This window comes from Bubalus kerabau, chromosome 11 (genome assembly GCF_029407905.1).
Source record: "Bubalus kerabau isolate K-KA32 ecotype Philippines breed swamp buffalo chromosome 11, PCC_UOA_SB_1v2, whole genome shotgun sequence".
In the NCBI taxonomy this organism is placed as follows: Eukaryota; Metazoa; Chordata; class Mammalia; order Artiodactyla; family Bovidae; genus Bubalus; species Bubalus kerabau.
The window spans coordinates 72,427,961-72,450,492 of record NC_073634.1 but is presented as its reverse complement, the minus strand read 5'-3'; the positions used below and the strand labels follow the sequence as shown (position 1 = coordinate 72,450,492).

General features: G+C 45.8%; 2 long non-coding RNA genes across 2 annotated transcripts in view; one reads left to right on the top strand and one right to left on the bottom strand.

The window, feature by feature from the left end:
* Positions 1 to 22,532, bottom strand: part of LOC129623310 (uncharacterized) — an 81,755-nt gene that overhangs the window by 2,473 nt on the left and 56,750 nt on the right. Inside the window, exon 3 of the long non-coding RNA XR_008700480.1 lies at positions 6,743 to 6,928. This is a non-coding gene — a long non-coding RNA (uncharacterized LOC129623310). The remainder of the gene's footprint in view (positions 1 to 6,742; positions 6,929 to 22,532) is intronic.
* Positions 3,943 to 22,532, top strand: part of LOC129623311 (uncharacterized) — a 28,200-nt gene continuing 9,610 nt past the window's right edge. The window contains exons 1-2 of the long non-coding RNA XR_008700481.1: positions 3,943 to 4,172; positions 19,149 to 19,320. This is a non-coding gene — a long non-coding RNA (uncharacterized LOC129623311). The remainder of the gene's footprint in view (positions 4,173 to 19,148; positions 19,321 to 22,532) is intronic.

Sequence of the window (22,532 nt, the reverse complement as noted above, 5' to 3'; positions counted from 1 at the left end):
TATAAATACCTGCATCCTACCCCCACAGACTTGGATTTGAATAGTCTGGAGTGAGGTTCAGGCATTAGGATTTTTTAGAATCACCTGGAGGAGATTTTAACACACAGCCATGGTTTTAAACCACCTTTCTAAGAGAAGAGAAAGTGTTAGTCACTCAGTCATGTCCGACTCTTTGTGACCCCATGGCTCCTCTGTCCATGGGATTCTCCAGGCAAGAATACTGGAGTGGGTCACCATTCCCTTCTCCAGGGGATCTTCCCGTCCCAGGGAAAGAAACACCCCCAATATATTGCAAAGTTTTTCACAAAGACTGAAAGTGAATGAATGAGTGTGTATGTAGCTCAAGAGAACTCCAGGAATCATTCAAACCGTTGACTGAGTGCCTAGGACTTATCAGGCATTGTTAAGAGGCTGGGTAAACAAAACAGCAGTGTCCCAGCCCTCTCTGCACTGCTTCAGTATGAAATTAAAGGACAAATGTGGTGAGTGCGAGGCAGGAAAAACATAGCGAGCGTCTGTTGGAAGGGTCAGGAGGGGCGTCTGAAGACGTGACAAGGAGCAGGTGAGGTGCATGGAGAGAGTGCTTCCGGCAGAGAAGGTTTGCAATGAGCTTGGCTGGAGGGATAAGGGAGGAGGAAATAGTGCAAGGAGGGCTTCTCAGACCTGGGTGAGGAGTTTGGGCTTTTATTTTAAGAGCAGGGCCTAGGATAGTAGCATTTACATTTTTACACAATCTGGCTCAGTGGAGATGGAATTGGAGGGGGCAAGATGGAAGGCCCAGAGACCAGGAAGGGGGCTATGCGGAGATCAGAGTGAAAGATGGTGGTGCTTTGTGGAAGAGGGTTTTGGACACCTTGAACCTGGGGCTGGATATTTTTGCCTTTACTCAGCCCATATCTGGGCTCTTAACCATGGAGAGTATAGATAATCAAGTGATCTGTGCTGAGATTAATCTTAATGGAAGATTGATCCATTTTAACATTAGCCTGTCAGACCATTCACTCTATGGATCTGCTGTCCTGATGATAAAGTTCAAGTCTTGACCATCCTCATCTTGGATTGTCCCTCTGTGTCTCCCCAACAGTTAAGGATGGAGTTTATTAGGACATAGCCTCCTTAAATGTAGCCCCACAGAAAACTATCTCTATTCACAGATAACATCATTTATGTAGGAAAATACCCAAAAGACCTACTAGAGCTGACTTGTGAGTTCAGCATGGTTGCAGGATCTAAAATCAATATACAAAAATTGAGTGTATTTCTATACACCAGCAATGAATAACTGGAAATTAAAATTTAAAATACTACTTATATTAGCATAAAAAACTACTTAGGGAGAAATCTGACAAAAGGGGTACAAAACCCGTTCAATAACAACTATGAAACACTAGTGAGAAAAATAAAATAAGACCTACATAATCAGAGGAACCTGGTAGGCTACAGTTCATGGGGTCACAAAGAGTCAGACACGACTGAGCAACTATCACTCACACTTAATCAGACAAATATATCATATTCACGGGCCTAAACACACAATGCTGTTAAGATGTCAGTTCTCTCTAAATTGACCCGTAGATTCAATACAAAATAACAGCAAGCTTTTTTTTTGCAGAAATTGACCATCTGATTCTAAAATTCATGTGAAAATGGAAAGGATCTAGAATAGCCAAAACAACAAGGAGCAAACTTAGAGAACCCAAATCTCAACTTTAAGCTCTATTACAAAGTTAAAGTATTCAAAACATTTAGTATTGGCATTGATAGAGAAATAGATCCATGGAACAGAATAGAGTCCAGAAATGGACCCAAACATAAATGGTGGATTGATTTTTTAAGTAGTTGTAACATTTTTAAAATTTATTTTTAATTGAAGATAATTGCTTTACAGTATTGCATTGGTTTCTACCAAACATCAACAAGAATCAGCCATAGGTTTACCTATGTTCAATTGATTTTTGACAAAGGGGCCAAGGCAACCCAGTGAAAAAAGGATGATCTTTTCACCAGTTGGTGCTAGAAAAATTGTATGCCGCTGCTGCTGCTAAGTCGCTTCAGTCATGTCCAACTGTGTGCGACCCCATAGACAGCAGCCCACCAGGCTCCTCCGTCCCTGGGATTCTCCAGGCAAGAACACTGGAGTGGGTTCCATTTCCTTCTCCAATGCATGAAAGTGAAAAGTGAAAGTGAAGTCAGTCGTGTCCGACTCTTGGCGACCTCATGGACTGCAGCCTACCAGGCTCCTCCGTCCATGGGATTTTCCAGGCAAGAGTACTGGAGTGGGTTGCCATTGCCTTCTCTGAAAAATTGTATATCCTCATGCAAATATCCCCTGGGGATGGAAACATGAGTCTTAACTTCTGCCTCCTATTGTGTCCATGTGACTTTCTAAATAGAATAATTACTCATTTAGGAAAAAAACTTGTTTTTCATGGTTGGTCAGTGGCTTCAATGCTGCCCCACTCCACCACAGGCCACCTCCTCTCTCCCTAAAGGAGGAGCATTGGTGGCAACTGGTGAACTCTCCTGGGTTATTCGGGATGACTTGTATTCCCATCCTGCTCAGTCCGTATGTTATCTGGGGCCAGATTCTCAATGTCCAGGATCTTCGGGTTTCTTTTCTAGTACCTCTTGTGCAGGGATGGGAAGGCTGAACACTCAGTAGGCACTCCACAAGTCGAGGTTTTACCTCTCTTCCCCTTGAAAGATGGGGTAGCTGAGGAACTGGCCCCTGCCTTTCCCCTGCTTTTCACACTGAGTCCTGTGTGCACACCAAGAGTCAAGAAGAGCTTCAAGGTGAAGACAGCTCTCTATCGGCAAATGCTGAAATTAATTGATTGGTGATGAGATTAATTGATCTTAATGGAAGATCAATGCATTTTAAATTTTTTTTTATAATTCAGAGTTGCTTTCTTTTTTAAAGCAAATTTAAACAGAAAAAAAAATTCCTTCCTTAGTTTGCCCCTTTTATTCAGCACCATGAGAGGGGAAAAAGCAGGGAGATGAAGGGAACATTAAAGCCTCTGTCCACCAAAATATTGGAGAGGGGAGAGGGAGACACCTCCCATCAAGCTAGGCCTGATGTCTGGCTCCTTTTTAAACAAGAGGAGATCCTTGGGCAGAGACCTGTAGGAAGTGATGGTTTTGTGTGAAATGGAGAGAGATTCAACATGTGGGTGACAGCAAGTGCAAAGACCCTGTGGTAGGCATTGACTTGACTCTTTTGGAGAAATGTCTGAAGCCAGCAGGGCTAGAGCAGAGGAAAAGAGAAGTACTGAGGTCAGATACCACAGAGTGGAATTTAGAATCACTATTGCCCGTTGTGAGAAGCCCCCTGGGGAAGGAAGCAGGCTCATCAGGCATCCCAGCTCCAAGAAACCTACTGCTCAGCCCATTCAAAGATGTCTCACCAGTGCAAATGGCAGTCAGGACTGATGGGCCCGAGGCAGCGTCACAGCCTGAAGGGGTTTCTGGATCATCAAAGGAGGATTAAACTAGGCAGAAGTCTGTCTGTACATCTGTCCTCCAGTTACTTAAAAGTGGCTATGGCTAAGAGAATGGGCACTGACTCAGGCCCCTGGATCTGTATGTAGCTCAGCCCTGCCTTTTACTATCTGTGTGACCTTAGGCAAGTTACTTTCCTTCTCTGAGGCCTCACTTTCCTCCTCTGTAAAGTGGGTACCTACCTCACAGAGTTGAGCTGAGGCTTAAGTGCAGTTACAAGTAGTAACAAGCGTAGAACTGTACCAGGCACAAAGTTCTGAAATGTTTATCATTGCAGAAGGCAGAAGAATACCCTCCCCCGACTCCCCAAAGTTGTCCACATCCTAATCTCAGGAACCTGTGACTCTGTGATGTTACACTGCAAGTGGGAATTAAAGTTGCAGGTGAAATTAATGGTGCTAATCAGCTGACTGATTTGAGAGAGTCTGGATTATCCAAGTGAGCCCAATCTAATCATACGGGTCTTTATAGGGGAAAGCAGAGGACCTAGTGTGGGAGTTAAAAAGAGATTTGAAGATGGCAGAAGGCGCCTCAAGGAGTAAAGGTACCTCTCTGCAGAAGTTGGAAAAGGCAAGGAAACAATTCCTGAAGCCCCCAGAAGGTTGACAGCCCTACCCACATATTGATTGTATCCCAGTGATACCCATTTTGGACTTCCAACTTCCAAAACGGTAAGATAATAAATTCAGGTTAAGCTACTAAATTTGTGGTAATTTGTTTGAGCCACAGTAAGAAACCAAAACAGCTATTGTTATAATATGGTGGTGGTGATGATGATATAGACCAGAGGTCCCCAACCTCCAGGTCACAGGCTGGTACCACAGGAGCCAGATCAGCAGCCACGTTAGAGTAGAAATAAAGTGCACAATAAAAGTAAAGCACTTGAATCATCCTGAAACCATCCCCCCTCTCCCCCCGCCATAACCCTGGTCCATGGAAAGATTGTCTTCCATGAAATCCGTCCCCAGTGCCGAAAAGGTTGGGGACTGCTGAGACAGACTTTTCCTGTGTGGCCTTGGAGAACAGGGTGTCAGTGGACAGGAGGGGTTCTAAGCAGGCCAACTCCACTGTCCAGCTCTAAAGCCCATGCTGTCTTAAGGCTAAATGTTCTCTCGGTGTCTCCAGGCAGAGGTGTCTGTCAGCTAGAGGGGGCACCGCTGCTCTGGGCTGGGTAAATCTGAGGCTGTAAAGTGCTTATTCTAGAAATTTGAAAATTAGTGATTGAAATGTTTTCACTAATTTTCAAATTTCTAGAAAGAATAAGAATGATTGATGTGTGGATGCTTCCCTGGTGGCTCAGATGGTAAAGAATCCGCCTGCAATGCGGGAGACCTGGGTTCGATCCCTGGGTTGGGAAGATCCCCTGGAGAAGGGAAAGGCTACCCACTCCAGTATTCGGGCCTGCAGAATTCCATGGACAGAGGAGACTTGCGGGTTACAGTTCATGGGGCGCAAAGAGTCGGACACAACTGAGCGACTTTCACTTTTCATGTTGGTCATTATAGCCTGCATATCAGAATATTCATTACAACACTCCCCTTTCCCCATTTATCTGCAAAGAAGGTCCTGCTTGAAATGCAATTTGTTTGCACTACTTCCTTTGCCATTTCCAATCAGGAAAACATGAATTCACTCTTTTCTAATATTGGCTACCATTTGTAGAGCACTGGGCTCTAGTTTTACTATCACTTCTTCTAATTCTCACAACAGCTTTTTAAAATGCGGGTTTTTACATATAGATTTTTTTTTTTCCTGTATCAACTACAATTAGCAATGTAGAAGACAGCAGAGTTTGGGGACCTCATCTTTCAAATCCCATCCAGTGGCAAGTGACAGGATGATTTGCATCTTTGTTTCCTTCCAGTCATTGTCCCTCATACTTACCAGAAGGTACTCAATATATTTTTCCCATGAAGTAGACATTTTTAATGTTATTTTACAGATGAGGAAGCTGAGGTCAGAAGCTGAGGTCTGAAAGAGCGGGGTTAGAATCAGTGATGTGCTGGTAAATGTGTAAGAGCTGGCTCTCAAGAGAAGAAAAACAAAAAACAAACCTGATTTAAAACTTCTGGCAATTTCCATGGGGTAAATGATCCCACTTTGGCTGATTCTGTGCACAAGCTACTCAGCCTGTCAGAGTCTCGGCATCCCTTTCTAGAAAATGAATTTAATTCCAACACTGGGCAGTGCCTAGTTCAGAAGCCCTCTATAAACTCGAGTGCGTGCCCTTCCTTCAATCAGAAAAGAGAAATAGCTCCAGGAGACGTATTTGGCACAGTATTTTTCCAACGGAATCATGAATCATTATTGGGTTGTGAAACCGATTTATCTGTGAGTTGCAACAAGAATTTTTTAAAAGAAAGACAACAAAAAAGACTAAAATAAAACAGGAAAGAAAAAAAAATCAGAGTGCAGCAGACATGGGAAGATTGTGTTATTTCCTGAAACGTCTGTTTCATTCCTACATGTGTGTGGATGTGTGTACTGGACCATGAGAAATTTTTCTTCTTGCTGTAGGTTGCCATTAAAATAGAGTCATTGAGTGAATCTGGCTTTGTAGAAAGCAGTGCTTTTAGAGTTGTGGGGTAGCAGAGAGGCAGCTAGAAACAGTGCCTTTTATACCCTTCTCTGCAGAGGAAATGGGGCTGAGGCACCCAAGGGCAGGGCCAGGGTGGCCCAGTGTTGCCGGGAGAAGCCAGAGAAGGCCACGATGCCCTTGGCCTCCTCCAAGGCCAGGGTTAGGCTCCAGGCAGCCCTCAGATTGTCTCCGGAGCACTGGAAGGAGGGCCCCTTGCATGAGGGAGGAGGAGAAGGAAGCTGCACAGGAAATCCTGGCTGCAGGCTCACCGCTGCTGGGACCCACCACAGCAGCTACCACACAACCAACAATAGCGCCCTTAGATAAAAATAACCCACAGGGTCTGCAGCCCTGCGGTGCGGGGGCAGGGGCATGCTGTCTTGAGGGCTGGAATGTCACCAGGCTACAGCCAGGGTCGTGCTCCTTGGCGCTGTGCGATACCTTCATTTCCTGATTGCTAATTAGAGGGCAGTTTTCCAGCTGGAGGTCATTTGGGCTGGTGCCAGGAATGGGGCCCCTTGCCCCCCCGGGTCTCTGCTCCCCTGCACTCTTACACAGGGTGATATAAAAGATCACTCATGCTGAGGTCTTGAGATCTCAATGCCCCACCTCTCCCAGGGAGACTTTCATCTTACAAGAGGGCCCCAGCCCAGGAGGGCTTACCTGAAGTTTGTCTCTGGATGCAGGTGGGGGTGAGGACGGAGACCTTCCCTGCAGCTCTCTCCCTTGGCTATGGGCGGGGCCTGACCCCGTCGCACCTCCTCCTATGCCCCAAAAGTCCTCTCTCCAGGCTGAAGAGACAGGCTTCCTGTTCCCCTCAGTGTTTGAGCTTGGCCAGTGGTTAGTTTCCTACACATTGGGGAATGGAAGGGGAAGGGGCAAGGGTCAGGCCAAATGCTATTTTATTGCAGCAAAACCTGGTGAGGATCAGCAGCCAGCTCTGAAACACGGCGACTGGGCACCCCTGTTGGCTTCTGGCCTCACTGTTTGTTGGCTAATCATCTGCTTTTAGTCTGTTTCTCATCCTCTCCTGCCCATCCCAGAAGTACCCACATCCCCCAGGGATGACAAAATTATACGGGCACTGCACTCTATGGTTTACCATACTTACTTCAGATCTTTCATTCACTTACACAGCACTTTTGGAACCTGGGCACATGGGTAGAATTCAGGGGGGCATCTGAATTTGGAGGGGACTAAAAGAACATCTCGGAGAAAGCAATGGCAACCCACTCCAGTACCCTTGCCTGGAAAATCCCATGGATGGAGGAGCCTGGAAGTCTGCAGTCCATGGGGTCGCTGAGGGTCGGACACGACTGAGCGACTTCACTTTCACTTTTCACTTCCATGCATTGGAGAAGGAAATGGCAACCCACTCCAGTGTTCTTGCCTGGAGAATCCCAGGGATGGGGGAGCCTGGTGGGCTGCCATCTATGGGGTCACGCAGAGTCAGACATGACTGAAGTGACTTAGCAAGCAAGCAAAAGAACATCTATATTTTCATTGACTAAGTGAAGGGCTTCCCTGATGGTTCAATGGTAAAGAATCTGCCTGCTAACGCAGGAGGGATGAGTTTGATACCTGGTCCAGGAAGATCCCCTGGGGAAGGAAATGGCAACCCACTCCAGTGTTCTTGCCTGAAAAACCCCATGGACAGAGGAACCTGGCGGGGTACAGTCTACTGGGTTGCAAAGAGTTGGACACGGTTTACGACTGAACAACAACAGTTTAAAAATTTAGTATGTCCTGCTATTAGAGACGTTGGCAACAAACCACAGGAGTGTCAGCAGCACCGTGACTGTCACCAACAGAAATGACTGGTATTTTCATTTTCATGGTACACTTGTTGCAGGGATCAGGAATTGCCATTTGTAGTCATGGCTACCTCAAAGTCAAACCTGCTGCTGCATTTTGTTAGGTAAAGCATTAATAAAGGACATTTATGACTTTGTCACAAGTGCGTAGCTGTATGTCAGCACAATTGATTTTGTGTGCAACTCTTTGCATTTTATGCATTTATAGTATTATTCTGAAAAGATTAAAATTTCTTCAGGGAGCCAGTGAGGAATCCCCTGAGGGGCTGGTACTAGGGCCCTGAGCAGAGACAGTTGAACTTGCATAGGCAAGGGAGCCTCATCCATAACCCACAGGGGTGCAAAGCCAAGAGAAATACAGCAAATAAGTCACTGCAGACTAGGCTGATGGGTAACATGACAGCAGCGATTGGAGAGAAGCCATGTGTAGGGCAGCCATGAAGTAGGTGGCCACTACCTCACATCAGACTCTGGAGCAATAGCCACCTCTGGCCGAGAGGAGAGAACCCATCTACCTAACCCTCCTGGGCGCCCTCGACATGCTCCATTTCCCTGCCAGCCTCAGCCCAGGGCCCGGAAGCAGGGTGATGCGGTGTCCCCACTGCCCTGGCCTGAGATGTTTCCCGGAATACAGAACTTTCAAGGCCAAAACCAGGAGTTCTGGGCAAACCAGTACTGTTGTTTACCCTACTTGGAAGCCAAACCCCACCCTTCTTACCTAGAACTAATTCAACTGCCTGAAATTTGGATTAGCTTATTCCCCTAAGCATCTTCTCTGTCCATACTCACCCTCACCCCATCTACCCAGTTTCTGCTTCAGCTCCCAAGCCAGTCTTCCCAGCCTCCAGCCATCAAGTGATTGGAACTTTTTATTTCCCTGCAAGCCTGCTGAGCACTACTGGCTCTTTGCTTTCAATTGAGACATAATTTACATAAAGCCTTCAGTTCCCAGGTGAATAGCTCAGTGAAGGTTTATACACCCATAAAACCACCACCCAGATCTAGATATAGAATACCATCCTTCCCCAGAAATCTTCTGAGTGCCGATTTGTTGTCAGTTACTCCTCCAAAGGGTAACCACTCTTCTGACCCCCACAACCTTGCTATAAATGAAATCACATTCTCTGCACCCCTCAGAAGCACACCTGCTCTGCCTGAAGCTGCTTCAGGTCCCAGTGTTGCCAGACCAGCTGGGAGAAACCCTCTTCTGCAGGACCATAAAGCAGGAAGGACAGAAAATGTAGGGGAAAACTTTACACCATATGGCTGGAGGGAATAAATAGGCTTCTTTTCCAGTTATGACACCAGGACTCAGAGGGACAGGTCACTTATCGTCCTTCTTTTGGCCAGCAGTGACTGGACTCAGGAATACAGCTTACTGGGGAGGCAGAGTTGAAATTAGTACCCAAATCTCCTTCCTTTAAACCCTGCATCCTCCTTTGGGCAAAAGCCAGGGCAACTCCTTCTGTGGCAAGGAGTTTTTGTCTGAGAAAGCTGAGCAGGCAACCTGTTTCCTCCGTTTCACCCCCTGCCCAGATGCACCAAGCACCCGAAACCCCAGGGATGCAAAGTGCTGGTTCCTAATGCTGGCTGCATGTTAGAAAAGACTCAGTGCCCAGACCAATGAAATCAGTGTCCCTGGGAGTGAGACCTGGGTGCCAGTAGTTTATAATTTCAACACTCAGGCAAGTTTGTAAAGCAACTGAGCTGCTCAAAATTTACAATGCATGTGAGTCTTCTGGGGCTTTTGTTAAAACACAGATTCTGATTCAGCAGGTCTGGGTTAAGGCCTGACATTCTGCCTTTCTAACAAGATGCAGGGTATGGTTGATGTTACAGTCCAGGAACTATGCCTGAGTAGCAAAGATTTAGAGGACCATTCTGTATCCCATTTTATCTTCATACAAATGCACTTTGCAGTCATGCATTTTTCAGTTTGTCTTTTAAATATAAGGCTCACCTACTGCCCACACCCTAAGAATTACATGTTTATCCACCTTGACCACGAAAGAGTACAATGATTTATCATGTGCTTTCTATGTGCCAAACACTGTCCCCCAATAAATTTGAGGATAGAGAAATAAAGAGGCTAATAACATGAAAACATGGAGTAGAAGCCTAGAAAACAGAGATATAATATCTTATATACATCCAACTGGAGCTTATGAAGGTGATGAGAAGGAAAACAAAAGGGACACAATATGTAACAAGAAGATGGATAAGAAGGGAGTAGCCAAGATGGTAGAGTACAAAGACCCTGAGCTCACCTCCTCCTCTTCCCAAAATTACAACTACTTACAGAGTAGCTATAGATGAGCACTAGCAGAAAGTATGTTCTAAAATTAGATATAAAGAAGGAACCACAACAAGATGGGTAGGAGAATGGAGATGTGGTATGGTCAAGACCCACACTCCTGGATAGATGACTCACAGATGGGAGGATAATTACAATTGCCTTGAAGTTATCTCCAAGGAGCAAGGGGTCCAAGTCCCATACTGGGATCCCCAGCCCAGGCCTCCTACACAAGGAAGACAAGACTTCAGAATATTTGTTTTGAAAGCCAGGGGAGCTTACTTTCAGGAGACTCAGAGGGCTGTGGGAAATATACATTCCATTCTTCAAGAGCACACACAAAATCTCACATGCTCTGGCTCCCAGGGAAGAGGCAGTAATTTGAAAGAAGCATGGGTCAGAACCAATGGTTGATTTCAGAGAGCCTCCTAGAGAGGCACGAGGCACCTGGAACTTACCTTGAGGACAGAGACACTGGCGGTAGCCATTTGGGGGACATCATTTTACTGTGGGCACCATTGTGGAATCCTCCTTCTAGATTATTAGCACTGGGATGTGGCCCTGGCCATGAGTTGGTCATCCCCAGTCCTGGGAAACTCCAGCCCAAACAGATAGATGTGCAGAAGCATAGCCCAACCTACCAGCAGACCCGCTATCATAGGACCACCCACCGGAGGGCTAAGGACTCAGCCTCAGTCTCAGCCTCAGCCACCTGCGGGCCAGGACTAGCCCTAGGACTGCCAGGGCCCCTCAGCCAGCTAACCCAGGACCTGGTCACCCACTGGTGACTCCACAGGCTGTGCAGCCAGCTATGCCAGGACCTGCCACTACCCATCATTGGCCAGCAGCCTCCACACCAGGCAGGGCCTGGCAACCAACCAGACCAGAGGTCAGCCACACCTAATAGCATGCCCATAGTAGTCAGCCCAGTACAATAGAAAGGCCCATGCGGCCCACATAAAGGGCCTTGCTAGAGTGTGTGGGTCTGGTGACCAGAGGAGAGTGTATTGCTGGGTCCCAGAGGATGTCTCCTTCATAAGATCACTTCTCCAAGATTGGAAAACATGACTGACCTACCTAATACATAGAGCTAAAAACAGCAAATTAAGCAAAATGAGATGACAAAGGAATATGTTCCAAGTATCTTTGAGAAACATGATAAAAACCCAGAAGAAGCAAAGTGGAGAAAAGCAACTCTCTACCCAGTAAAGAGTTCAAGGTAATGATCATAAAGATGCTCAAAAAACTCAGCAGAAGAATGAATGAACACAGTGAGTTTAACAAAGAGTCAGAAAATATAAAGAAGAGCCAAAGATGAAGAATATAACTGAAATATACCCAAAGGAATCAACAGTAAATTAGATGTAACAGAAGAATAAATCAACAAACTGGATGACAGAATATTGGAAATTACCCAAACTGAACAGAAAAAAAGACTTTTTAAAATGAGGATAGTTTAAGAGACCTCTGGGACAATATTAAGCATACTAACATTCACATTGTAGTTGTTTCGGAAGGAGAAGAGAGAGAAAAGGGAACAGAGAACTTAATTGAAGATGCAATCGCTGAAAACTTACCTAACCTAGAAAAGGAAACAGACATCCAGGTTCAGGAAGTAGAGAGTTACAAACAAGATCAACCCAAAGAGGACCACAGTAAAACACGGTATGCAAAAAGAAACTCAAAATGGATTAAAGATTTAAATGTAAGACCTGAAACCATAAAACTCCTAGGAGAAAACATAGGCAGTACACTCTTTGATATTGGTTTTAGCAATATTTTTTTTTGCATCTGTCTCCTCAGAAAATAGAAACAAAAGCAAAATAAACTAATGGGACCTCATCAAAATAAAAAGATTTTACACAGTGAAGGAAAGTATCAACAAAACAAAAGGGCAGCCTACTGAATGGGAGAAGATATTTGTAAGTGATATGTCTGAAAAGGGGCTAATATCCAAAACACAGAACCTGAATAAGCATCTCCCCAAAGAAGAAACAGAAGGCCAAGTGGCACATGAAAAGATGTTCAGCATCACTCCTCATCAGGGAAATGCAGATCAAAACCACAACGAGATATCATTTCAGAACTGTCAGGATGGCTAGTGTCCAGAAGACAACAAATAAGGAGTACTGGCAAGGATGTAGAGAAAAGGGAACCCTCATTCATTGTTGGTGGATTGTAAATTGGTGCATCCACTATGAAAAACACTATGGAGATTCTTCCCAAAATTTAAAATAGAACTACCATATATGATCCAGCAATATATACAATGGAATATTAATCAGTAATAAGAAAGAATGAGATCTTGGCATTTGCAGCAACATGGATGAACCTAGAAGATATTTTGCCAAATGAAATAAAACAGAGAAAGACAAATAAGTTCACTTATATCTGAAACCTAAAAAACAAGCATAAAAAAAAAAAAAAACAGAGTCATAGATACAGAGGACAACCAGGTAATTGCCAGAGAGGTGGGGACTGGGGGAGGAGAGAAACAGGTGAGGGAGATTAAGAGGTACAAATGTCCAGTTACAAAATAAGTGAGTCACAGGTATGAAAGATATAGTGGGGAATATACTCAATAATAACGTCATATCTTTGTGGTGACAGATGGTAACCAGGCTGACTGTAGGCATCATTTTGAAATGTATAGAGATAGCAAATCACTAAGTTGTGCACCAGGACCTATCATAGTGCTGTAGGTCAGGTATACTTCAAAAACAAACTCAGGAAAGAAGAGATCAGATTTGTGATTACCAGAAGCACAGGGTAAGGGGAGGGGAAATTGGATGAAGATGTCAAAATAAATAAACTTCCACTTATAAATACTAATGATGTAATGCACACCAGGATAAATATAACTAACGCTGCTATAGGTTATATGTGAAAGTTGTTGAAAGTAAATCCTAAGAGTTCTCATTACAAGGAAAAAATTTTTCCATTTCTAATTTCTTATTTATATGAAATGACGCTTTCTAAGCTTATTGTGGTAATCATTTCATGAGCATATAAGTTGAATCATTATGCTTCCTACCTAAAACTTATACAGTGCTATATTTATCAATTATTTTAATAAAACTGGAAGAAAAAAGTTTTTTTAATAAAATTTTAGAGAAACAAAAAAGGAAAATGGATGAGAACAATGAGAATTTATCATGTCATTAAATACAATAATCTACAGATTTGAAAAGGCTGTTGAATCCCCCTAGAAAAGATGAAGAGAAATACACACCTAGACACAACAAACTAAAATTTAGAATACCCAACATATAAAGGAAATCTTAAAAGCAGCCAGGATAAAAAGATGATTAACTTCAATGGAATTAGTAGCAAAGTGACTCCTCAACTCTCCCTGGCACCCTTGCCACCCCCGACATACTAACTTTGAAAAATAATAGCCTCAATTTTAATGATGAGAAACTATAACTCAGAAGCCCATAATATTAATGGCAGTTTAAACGCAAAGGCATCAATAGGCTCTTTTTGAGTAAACAACCTGCTCCTTTCTATCTGCCCCTTTTTAAAATTGTGAATATTAAACTTTCATATCTAAATAAAAATTTACCTTTGGAGTCCAAACCGTACCCAGTCTTCAATGCAAACAATTAGAAAAAGGTCCTGCCATTTTTCTAATCTCTGTCTCAGATCTCTTGTTCACTTTTGATTCCCTGGCCAGCCAAGCCTTCACCAAGCTTCCTTCCCAAATGCCCCTTACATCTCTCATCAGTGTTTCTGCTCCACCCCAGCCTGGCCCCACTGCCACATCCCAGGGCTTCTCACCAAAAGAGGTGGCCAGAGCAGTCCAACTAGAATGACCTTATGAAACGTGAAGCGTGCGTGATCAGTTGTGCCTGACTCTTTGTAACCCATGGACTGTAGGCTGCCAGGCTCCTCTGTTCATGGAATTTCCCAGGCAAGAATGCTGGAGTGGGTTGCCATTTCCTCCTCTTGCATGAAGGAGGATGGATGATAGCCCACATCAGTGACAGTCACAAGGACTCCCTAGCAAGTTGTGTCCATGGTCACTCCAGCAGGCTGTTAACCAGTGACCAGTTAGTGAATAAAACGGGCCTTCCTTGGAAGCCTGTGTCTCTGTGGTTGGTGGGGAGAAAACCATGATCTGCTGCTCTTCCTGAATTATCAGAGAGGCTCTACTATACTGTCATAGCTGGGCACTGTCATAGGGGTTACTGTGGTCCATCAAGCCCAGCTCTCTGATGAGAGGCAGCCTGTGTGTTGGTGAGCGATGGATTTTCCTAATAGTTATATCTGGGTTCAAACCCCCAATTCTGCTCCCTAACTGGCCATGTTACTTCATCCTCCATGCCTCAGTTTCTACATCTATAAATTGAACGGAGAGAATATCAATCAGTAATGATCATAAAGATCAGATACCTACAGCATGTGGTGTTTAGCATGCATTAGGTTTGAACAATCCTCTACTGTTTGGAAGATTATGTGAAGTGATCCACATGGAAGGGGTTGGTTAGTTCAGCTCCTGCCACGGAAGGGGCTCCCCAAATATTATGTGTCGCTTCTGCCTTTCTTGATGACGGTCTCTCTGATGCAGAACAAGCCATTTCTCTGTTCTGCCTTCATGTTAAGTACAAAGGAGGGGTGGGTGGGGCTGAGGGTCAGGCCTGAGCTCACAGGCTTCTAGCCTATGGCTATGGCTACCCTTCTCAGACAGCCTCTGACCATTTGCAGCCTACAGCTTTGCTAAAATTCCTGGGACCAAGAAACCTCTGACCTTAGGCTTGGAGGGTGCTTACCTTAGGGGTTGGGGGTGGGAGAGAGAAAAATGTTGGCATGTGAACTGGTTCACAATGGCTCAACTCAAAAGCTGCCATGGATAATCACTGTTTATCAACTCATTGGAAAAAATGACTACAATTACATTTCACACATCAACCAAAAGGAAAAATAAAAGCCCCATTGGAATGTCTGAGTCACTCTTCAGAGCCTTTAAATTACCCAGTCATTATGACCCTTCTCCTCGCCACCTCCCCTCCCAATGCAGGGAGGTGCAGGGCTCAGCAAGCTGGCATTTGCCTGATGTGCCAGCCTGGTCAGAAGTCCTCGCAGGACGCCTAAGACTCTGGGGGCTTAAACTAGACTATTGAAGGGATCAGTGGGGCTTGGAGGGTCATTCTTTTATGAGCTCGGGGCTCTGGGCTGACTGGTGACGTGGGCGTGTTACACACACACACACACACACACACACACACACACGCATACCGGGAGGAATGAGGGGGAATCACGGTCAACAGGAGCTGGGCCGTCACTTGGTGCTGGCGTTTGTGCACAGATGTAAAGCTTGTTTAAAAACAAATGGCTTCACTCGGGAGGAGAGGGTGGGAAGGACTGAGCAGTGACCCCACTGAGGCGTTGCCCTCTTCTGTCGCCAGGAATGTGCAGGCCCACGCATCATCTGAAGAAATCTGCCTGCCCCCTTCTGAAAAGTGGGTGTCAGTTCAATACTGATCACATTTTAAATTAATAGGCACAGTGGCTTTAAAAACATTTTTGGGGGTCATGAACTCCTTTGAGAATCTGATGGAAGCTATAGACTTTCTCCCCACAAATACTGACAAATTCCAGGGAATACACAGGCTCCCCTGAGATGCAGGGTGTCTCTGGAACCGAAAGGACACTGCACAGACTTCTCTGTGGGGAATTCATTTGTGAAATGTTCTCTGTCCTGGGAAAACCTCAACCCACCTCACTTCTTATGTGTGTTTTGTAAGACTTCATTCCCTGGTGGCTCAGACGGTGACGAATCTGCCTGCCACACCAAAGACCTAAGTTCAATCCCTGGGTGGGGAAGATCCCTTAGAGAAGAGAATGGCAAGCCACTCCAGTATTCCTGCCTGGAGAATCCCATGGACGGAGGAACCTGGCAGGCTATAGTCCATAGGGTCACAAAGAATCAGACATGACTGAATAACTAACACACACACACATCTTGGCAAGTAGTGTCTGCTCACATAAAGAGAACTACCTCTGCCACTGAGGCCTGTGGGTCCCTGTCCCAGGTTGTAACACCCCAGAGATCCCTTTCAGCTCATGCAAACATTAGGACGTTCCTTCCAAACCAGGAAATCGGTCAGGCTGACCTCAGCACAGAGTGCCCACTGTCGGGGCCTGGTGGGTCACCTAGCTCCTCACTGGTTCCCCCTAGCGCCAACACCAGCATTGTCTTAGCTCTCTCAAGCCTGTCTAGGTTCCCTCGCCCCCTGTAAGGAAAGCTGCCAGAAAGACAGAATGACAGGACTCCAGGAGCAAAGTGTTGGCTTTATCATCCCTGGTGCTTCGGGAATCCTGGCCATCAGCCATTCATTCTTCGACTTGGTCATTAAATCTGCAGGCTGCGTGGGTGGGGAGCTGCAGGTCCTAGTTGGAGAAGGTTGTGTTTACAAAGCAGTTTTATGCCCGCCTATCTGTCTGTGAACTTTGGAACAGTCCTCCTCTACAGCAATACAGTAACGATCGATAACGGTAAACAATGATTTCTTACCGTTTTATGGCATTTTATCCCATGTAAAGTGCTTCTGCATGTATTCTTTTCTGTATTTTGGTAAAATGTACCATTTTAACCATTTTTAAGTGTCCGATTCAGTGACATTATATTCACAATATTGTGTAATCATCACTACCATCTATTTTCAGAAGATTTTCATCATCGCTAACAGAATCTCTGAACTTCTGTCTCTATTAATTTGCCTGTTCTAGGTACTTTATATTTGGAGAAGGAAATGGCAACCCACTCCAGTACTCTTGCCTGGGAAATCCCAGGGACAGAGGAGCCTAGTGGGCTGCCGTCTATGGGGTCGCACAGAGTCGGACACGACTGAAGCGATTTAGCAGCAGTAGCAGCAGGTACTTTATATAAATGGAAGAATTATACAGTATTTGTCCTTTTGAGATGGTTTAGGTCACTGAGCGTTATGTTTTCAGATTCATCCCTAGTTCATTCCTTTTTATGGCTGAATAATTCCCCGTTGTATGTACACTTTGTGCTTTGTCTATCTAGTCGTCTGTCAACGGGCATTTGGGCTGTTTCCATCTTTGGGCTAGTGTGAATAATGATGCTATGAACAGGGTTGTATAAAGTATCTGTTTGAGTCCTGCTTTCAATTCTTTGGGGCATATACCTAGGTGTGGAATTGCTGGATCATATGGTGATTTTATTATAGTCTCTATTGAGATTGGATATGCAATTCTTGATTATAACCATTTTAAACATGAGGATACTGAAGCTCAGAGAAGTGAAGGAAATAAAATCCCTCAATGTGGGTTGCTAACATAGGGACTGTAAATATTCCTGTACCCAGGCTTGGGACGAGGGTGAGGCTAGGGAGGTATCTAGGATACAAAATTTAAGAGGACTCTCAGGTTTGCATGACCCCCTTTGCCAGGGCCAACTTAGCCATTAGGGGCAGTAGGAACACTGCCTAGGACTCAGGATCCTCCTCGTTGTTGTTTATTCAGTAAGTCATGTCTGACTCTTTGCAATCTCATGGACTGTAGCCCGCCAGGCTCCTCTGTCCATGGGATTTCCCAGGCAAGAATACTGGAGTGGGTTGCCATGCCCTCCTCCAGGGGATCTTTCTGACCCAGTGGTCGAACCTGTGTCTCCTGCAATTAGCAGGCAGATTCTTTACCACTTAGCCACCTTGGAAGCCCCAGGACCTTTTCAAGGGCCATGAAAATGTTTTAGTTTATTTTAAAGTTAGAAGAAAAAAATGAATATAATCCAGCTTGGATTATATTTGTCTTTACACACCAACACAGTTTGAAATATAATCTTTCATATATATTTCTTAATGGAGGAAGGGACTGACAAAGGTTCTATGGCCCTGGGCCCCAGAAGTCATGGTTATTCTGTTCTGCTCTTCTGTTCCTGCCCTGACAGTGAATGTCCTACTAAGGATTTAAGGAGCCTCTCATTTTCAGATTCCTATCAGAAAGAACCCTTCTCTGTCATGAGCCCCAGAGTGGGCGCCTCCTTGAATTTTGTGCCCTAGGCTTGCCTTTCTTGGGCCTGGCCCTGCCTGGGTCTTGACCAGGCTAGATGGTTCCTCCTGGTATGCAGGACAACAGTGTCTTGGGCCAGGACTATGTGCCCAAGGGAAGGAGTCAGGCCAAGGGAAGCCAGCTTTCGGGATAAAAGACTAGTGTTTGCCCATGGGGAAGTTACTGGGGAGACTACAATGAACCCCACTATATAGCAGCCCTCACTAATAATAACAATAAGCCCTCGCCCCTTATTTCATTTCAGAGAGCTTGTCATATCTGTAATCATTCTTACTTTACCTAGAAAGTCTCTTTGTCTTCATTTCCAAATGATTAGCTAACTCTGCCAACTCACAAGGACCAGAGAAGGAACAATTTCCTTTCTAAGGGACTATGTTCTGGGTTCATAATCTTTCTTAATTTTTCACCCATTCATGGCCCCCACTTCATAAGACACAGTCATTTCACATTCACTTCTGCAGGGAGAGGCCCCATTTGGGAAGATATATATTTTACTTATTAATTAGTTCATTTAGCAAATCTTCATCAAGCACCTATTGTATGCTTAAGCACTGGGAATGCACAAGTGAATAAAACAATAAAAAAATCCCTGACTTCACGGAACTTACAATATAGGAGAGAAAACAGACAATAGATAACAAATAACTAACAAAAACATATGGTGGGCCTGACAGTGAAATGTAAAGGGGAAAATTAAACAAGTGGTAAGGAGTGTGAGCAGGGCTGGGAGTACAGTTGTAAGTTTTAGACTGGGAGGTTGGGGACGTTCTCATGGAGGTTACATTTTAGCAAAGACCTGAAGAGCAGGAGGGACAAGCCACAGGAGTATCTGGGAGGTACATTCTGGGAAAGAACAACTTCAAGTGCAAAGGCCCGGAGGCTGGAGGGTGCTTGACCTAGCGGAGTCACTGCTGTGTCCCTGCAGGTGGACACCGCTGTTCAGCATCAGTTTTTACACCCCTGCTGAGGATTCCAGTTCTCAGGTGCCAGCTCGAAGGGACCCCGTCTTCTAACAGTCACAGGTGCAATCATGCTTGCTCTCCCTCAGCCTACTGAATTCTGTCTTCCGGAAGATTCTTTCAGTAGTCTCATCTCAGGTACAGCTGTGGTGGGCTTCTAAAGCCATGGGGCTGCACTGTGTGCACACGCACACTCACACATGGACACACATCCCTACAGAAGCAGAGAAGCAGTTGGTGTAGAGATAGTTCAGCAGATGTGCAGAGACGGGAGAGGGGTAAGACATGAGACAAAGACAGACAAACCGACAGAGACACTAGGAGGTTGGGTGCCAGGAGAGAGGGAGAGAGTTGCCTTTGGGGTTCCTACAGCTTTGGACTCCTGATTCCCATCCCTCCCTGGAAGGGCTCACTGACCCCCATCTTTGGATGATCTGCTCCACCCAGCAGATACCCCTGCATCTTCCTAATGACACCTCCCCACCCTTTGTTTCTCCTAAGTCAGCTTCAGAGCCCACCTTCTGGGATTCTTCCCTTCTAGCTGCTCCTTTTTCACACCTGGAATCTGCCCTGCCCTTAGCCATCTGTGTCCCTGGAGGAGTGGGACCTTCTGTGAGGGCAGCCAGCTGAATTTAGGTGCTGTGAAGCGGGGAGCCCTGACTGGACTCAGTTGCTCCAGTTTCACCCTCGAGCTGGGCCTCAGATGAGCTCCATAAACTAGAATAAGTCAGCTGAATTCCTTGAGTGTCTCTTCATCTCTACCGTGGAGGTTTAATCCCTGCCCTGCCTGCCACTCCTCACTGTTGTGAGATTACAATGGAACCTGTGTGGAAGGGTTCTGCCACGTGTCCGATGTGAGTGGTTGTGGCCCTGCCCCAGACCTGGTATCCACACCCCCACCCCCTCAGGCCCGGCTGTGACTTAGCCGGCTCCCCTGGCCCAGTGCCCTGTCACTCAGCTCTGCAGCTGAGCCTCCGCCTCAAGTCTGGGTTCCACCTGGCAGCTCTCTCCTTCCTGTTTCCGCCTTCTCTAACCCTTGAAGTTTCCCTATTGACTTGGTTACTCTGAATCAGGCCAACCTCTTTGACTTCTTAAAGATCTGCATTTTTTCCTAAAGCTCCTTTCGCTCTGTGAAAGTCCCCACCCTCCCTGAATGACTGGGTCCGTCTACCACCCTACTCACCCTCTCAGAGCCTCACCCACCCCTGGGCACGCTCATGTTACAAAGAGAAAGCACCTCTTCCCAGCATCTAAGACCTGAACCCCAGCTGGACTCGTTGTCAGGAGCAGCCCTTTGGGCCACCAGCAGGAGGGCACACTGAAAACCCTGTAAAATTGCTCAGCTGTCTCTTGAGCCCATGTTTTTTCTCCCCATAATCATTCTCAGTCTTCAATTTAAGTCACCATCTCCTCTCAAGACTACCGCCATAATCTCCTGGCTCTTTTATTCAAATCTCTTCTCTCTCCCAAGCCGAGCAATCATCAACACTGTCCCCAGAATAAGCCTTTGAAAAACTGACCTACCCACCTCTCCCCCTGCCTCAAAATCACCCGTGACTCAAATAGGCTATAGGATGAAACTGTTGGTACAATCCCTTAGTTTGGCCCCCATGGTCTTGCCCAAAGCCCTTCCCCAGCCTTCTCGCCTATACTGTATGCTCCAAACAATAGGGTAGGCAGCCTCTGGGATGACTCCAAACATCCTCACCTCCTGGTATCCCCATCTTCGCATCAGTCCCTCCTCTTGAGTGTTGCTAAGCCTGGTGATTTGCTTCTACCCTATGAGTCAGGCGAAAACAATGGGATGTGAGTTCACAAAAAGACTGTGGCTTCCGTCTTGCACACCCTCGCTCCCTCTCACTTGCTCTGAGGAAGGCCAGCTGCCAGGCTGGGAGCTGGTCTGTGGAGAAGCCCTCATTGGCAAGAAACTGAAGGAGGCCACAGGCCAAAAGCCAGTGAGGAGCTGAGGGCCTCAGCCCAACAGCCTGTGAGCATCCGAATCCTGCCAATAGCCACTGAGTGAGCTTAGAAGCAAATCTGCCCCTAGTTGAGCCTTCAGATGAGACCCCATCCCTGGCCACCACCTTGAGTGCAGTCTGCTGACAGACTTGGAAGCAGAGGCACTCAGCTAAGCTGTGTTCAAATTCCTGACCCCAAACTGAGACAATACATCTTTGTCATTTCGACAAGTTTGGGAATAACTTGTTATAGAGCAGTGAATAATCAATGTAACAGCCTCACTAAGTCTCACTACATCTCAGGAAGTCACTCTAGAATTTAATACTACTGTAAATTCTTTTTTATTTTATTTGCTTATTTTTCACTGCACTGGATCTTCATTGCTGCATGCAGGCTTTCTCTAGTTGTGGTGAGTGGAGGCTACCTTCTAGTTATGGTGTTCAGGCTTCTTTTGTTGCAAAACATTGGCTCTAGGGTGCACAGACTTTCACAGGCTTAGTTGCCCCACAGCATGTCAAGTCTTCCCAAGGGACTGAACCCATGTCCCCTGCATTGGCAGGCAGATTCTTAACCACCAGACCAGCAGGGAAGTCCACTACTATAAATACTTGATCAGAATTTCTACAGGTCTGTCATACAGCCTCACATTCTCCTGTTTCTCTGGCCACCTCAGTCACAACAAATACTGTTGACCGTCCCTGCGTACATGCTCAGTTACTCAGTCACGTCAACTATTTGTGACCTCATGGACTGCAGTCCACCATGCTCCCCCATCCGTGGAATTTTCCAGGCAAGAATACTGGAGTGGGCTGCCATTTCCTACTTCAGGGGATCTTCCTGACCCAGGGGTAGAACCCTTGTCACTTGCATCTCCTACTTGGTAGGCAGATTCTTTACCACAGAGCCACCTGAGAAGTCTCACTAATTATCCCAACTCTCTTCAAATTTCCAACCTCTTTACCACCCACCCTCAAAGACTCCCTCCAATTATACACCCATCCCTGACTCCCAGCAGATGACTTCATCAAGACTATGAAAACTATCAGATGAGAAGTCTCTTACCCTCCCACTCTAAAGGGAGAGTTTTTCACTTCAGCACCCCGCCACTCATCTCTCTCTCCTCTTCTGATATGGAGTGACCCCTGTCCCTCCTCCAGGACTCTGGATCCCATCTTTATCCTGTATCTGCAAGCCCTCCCTCTCCTCTCCAGCATTTCAAGTCACTCTGTTCTCCCCTATCTGAACAAACATTCCCTTGATCCCACAACCCCCTCCAGTGACCACCCCCTGCCTCTCTTCTTTCTTTCTACAGCCAAACTCTTGGTGTGTCCCTCCATTTCCTTCCCTTCATTCGCTCCAGTCTGGCCTTTGCCCTACTTGCTGCCCCAAAA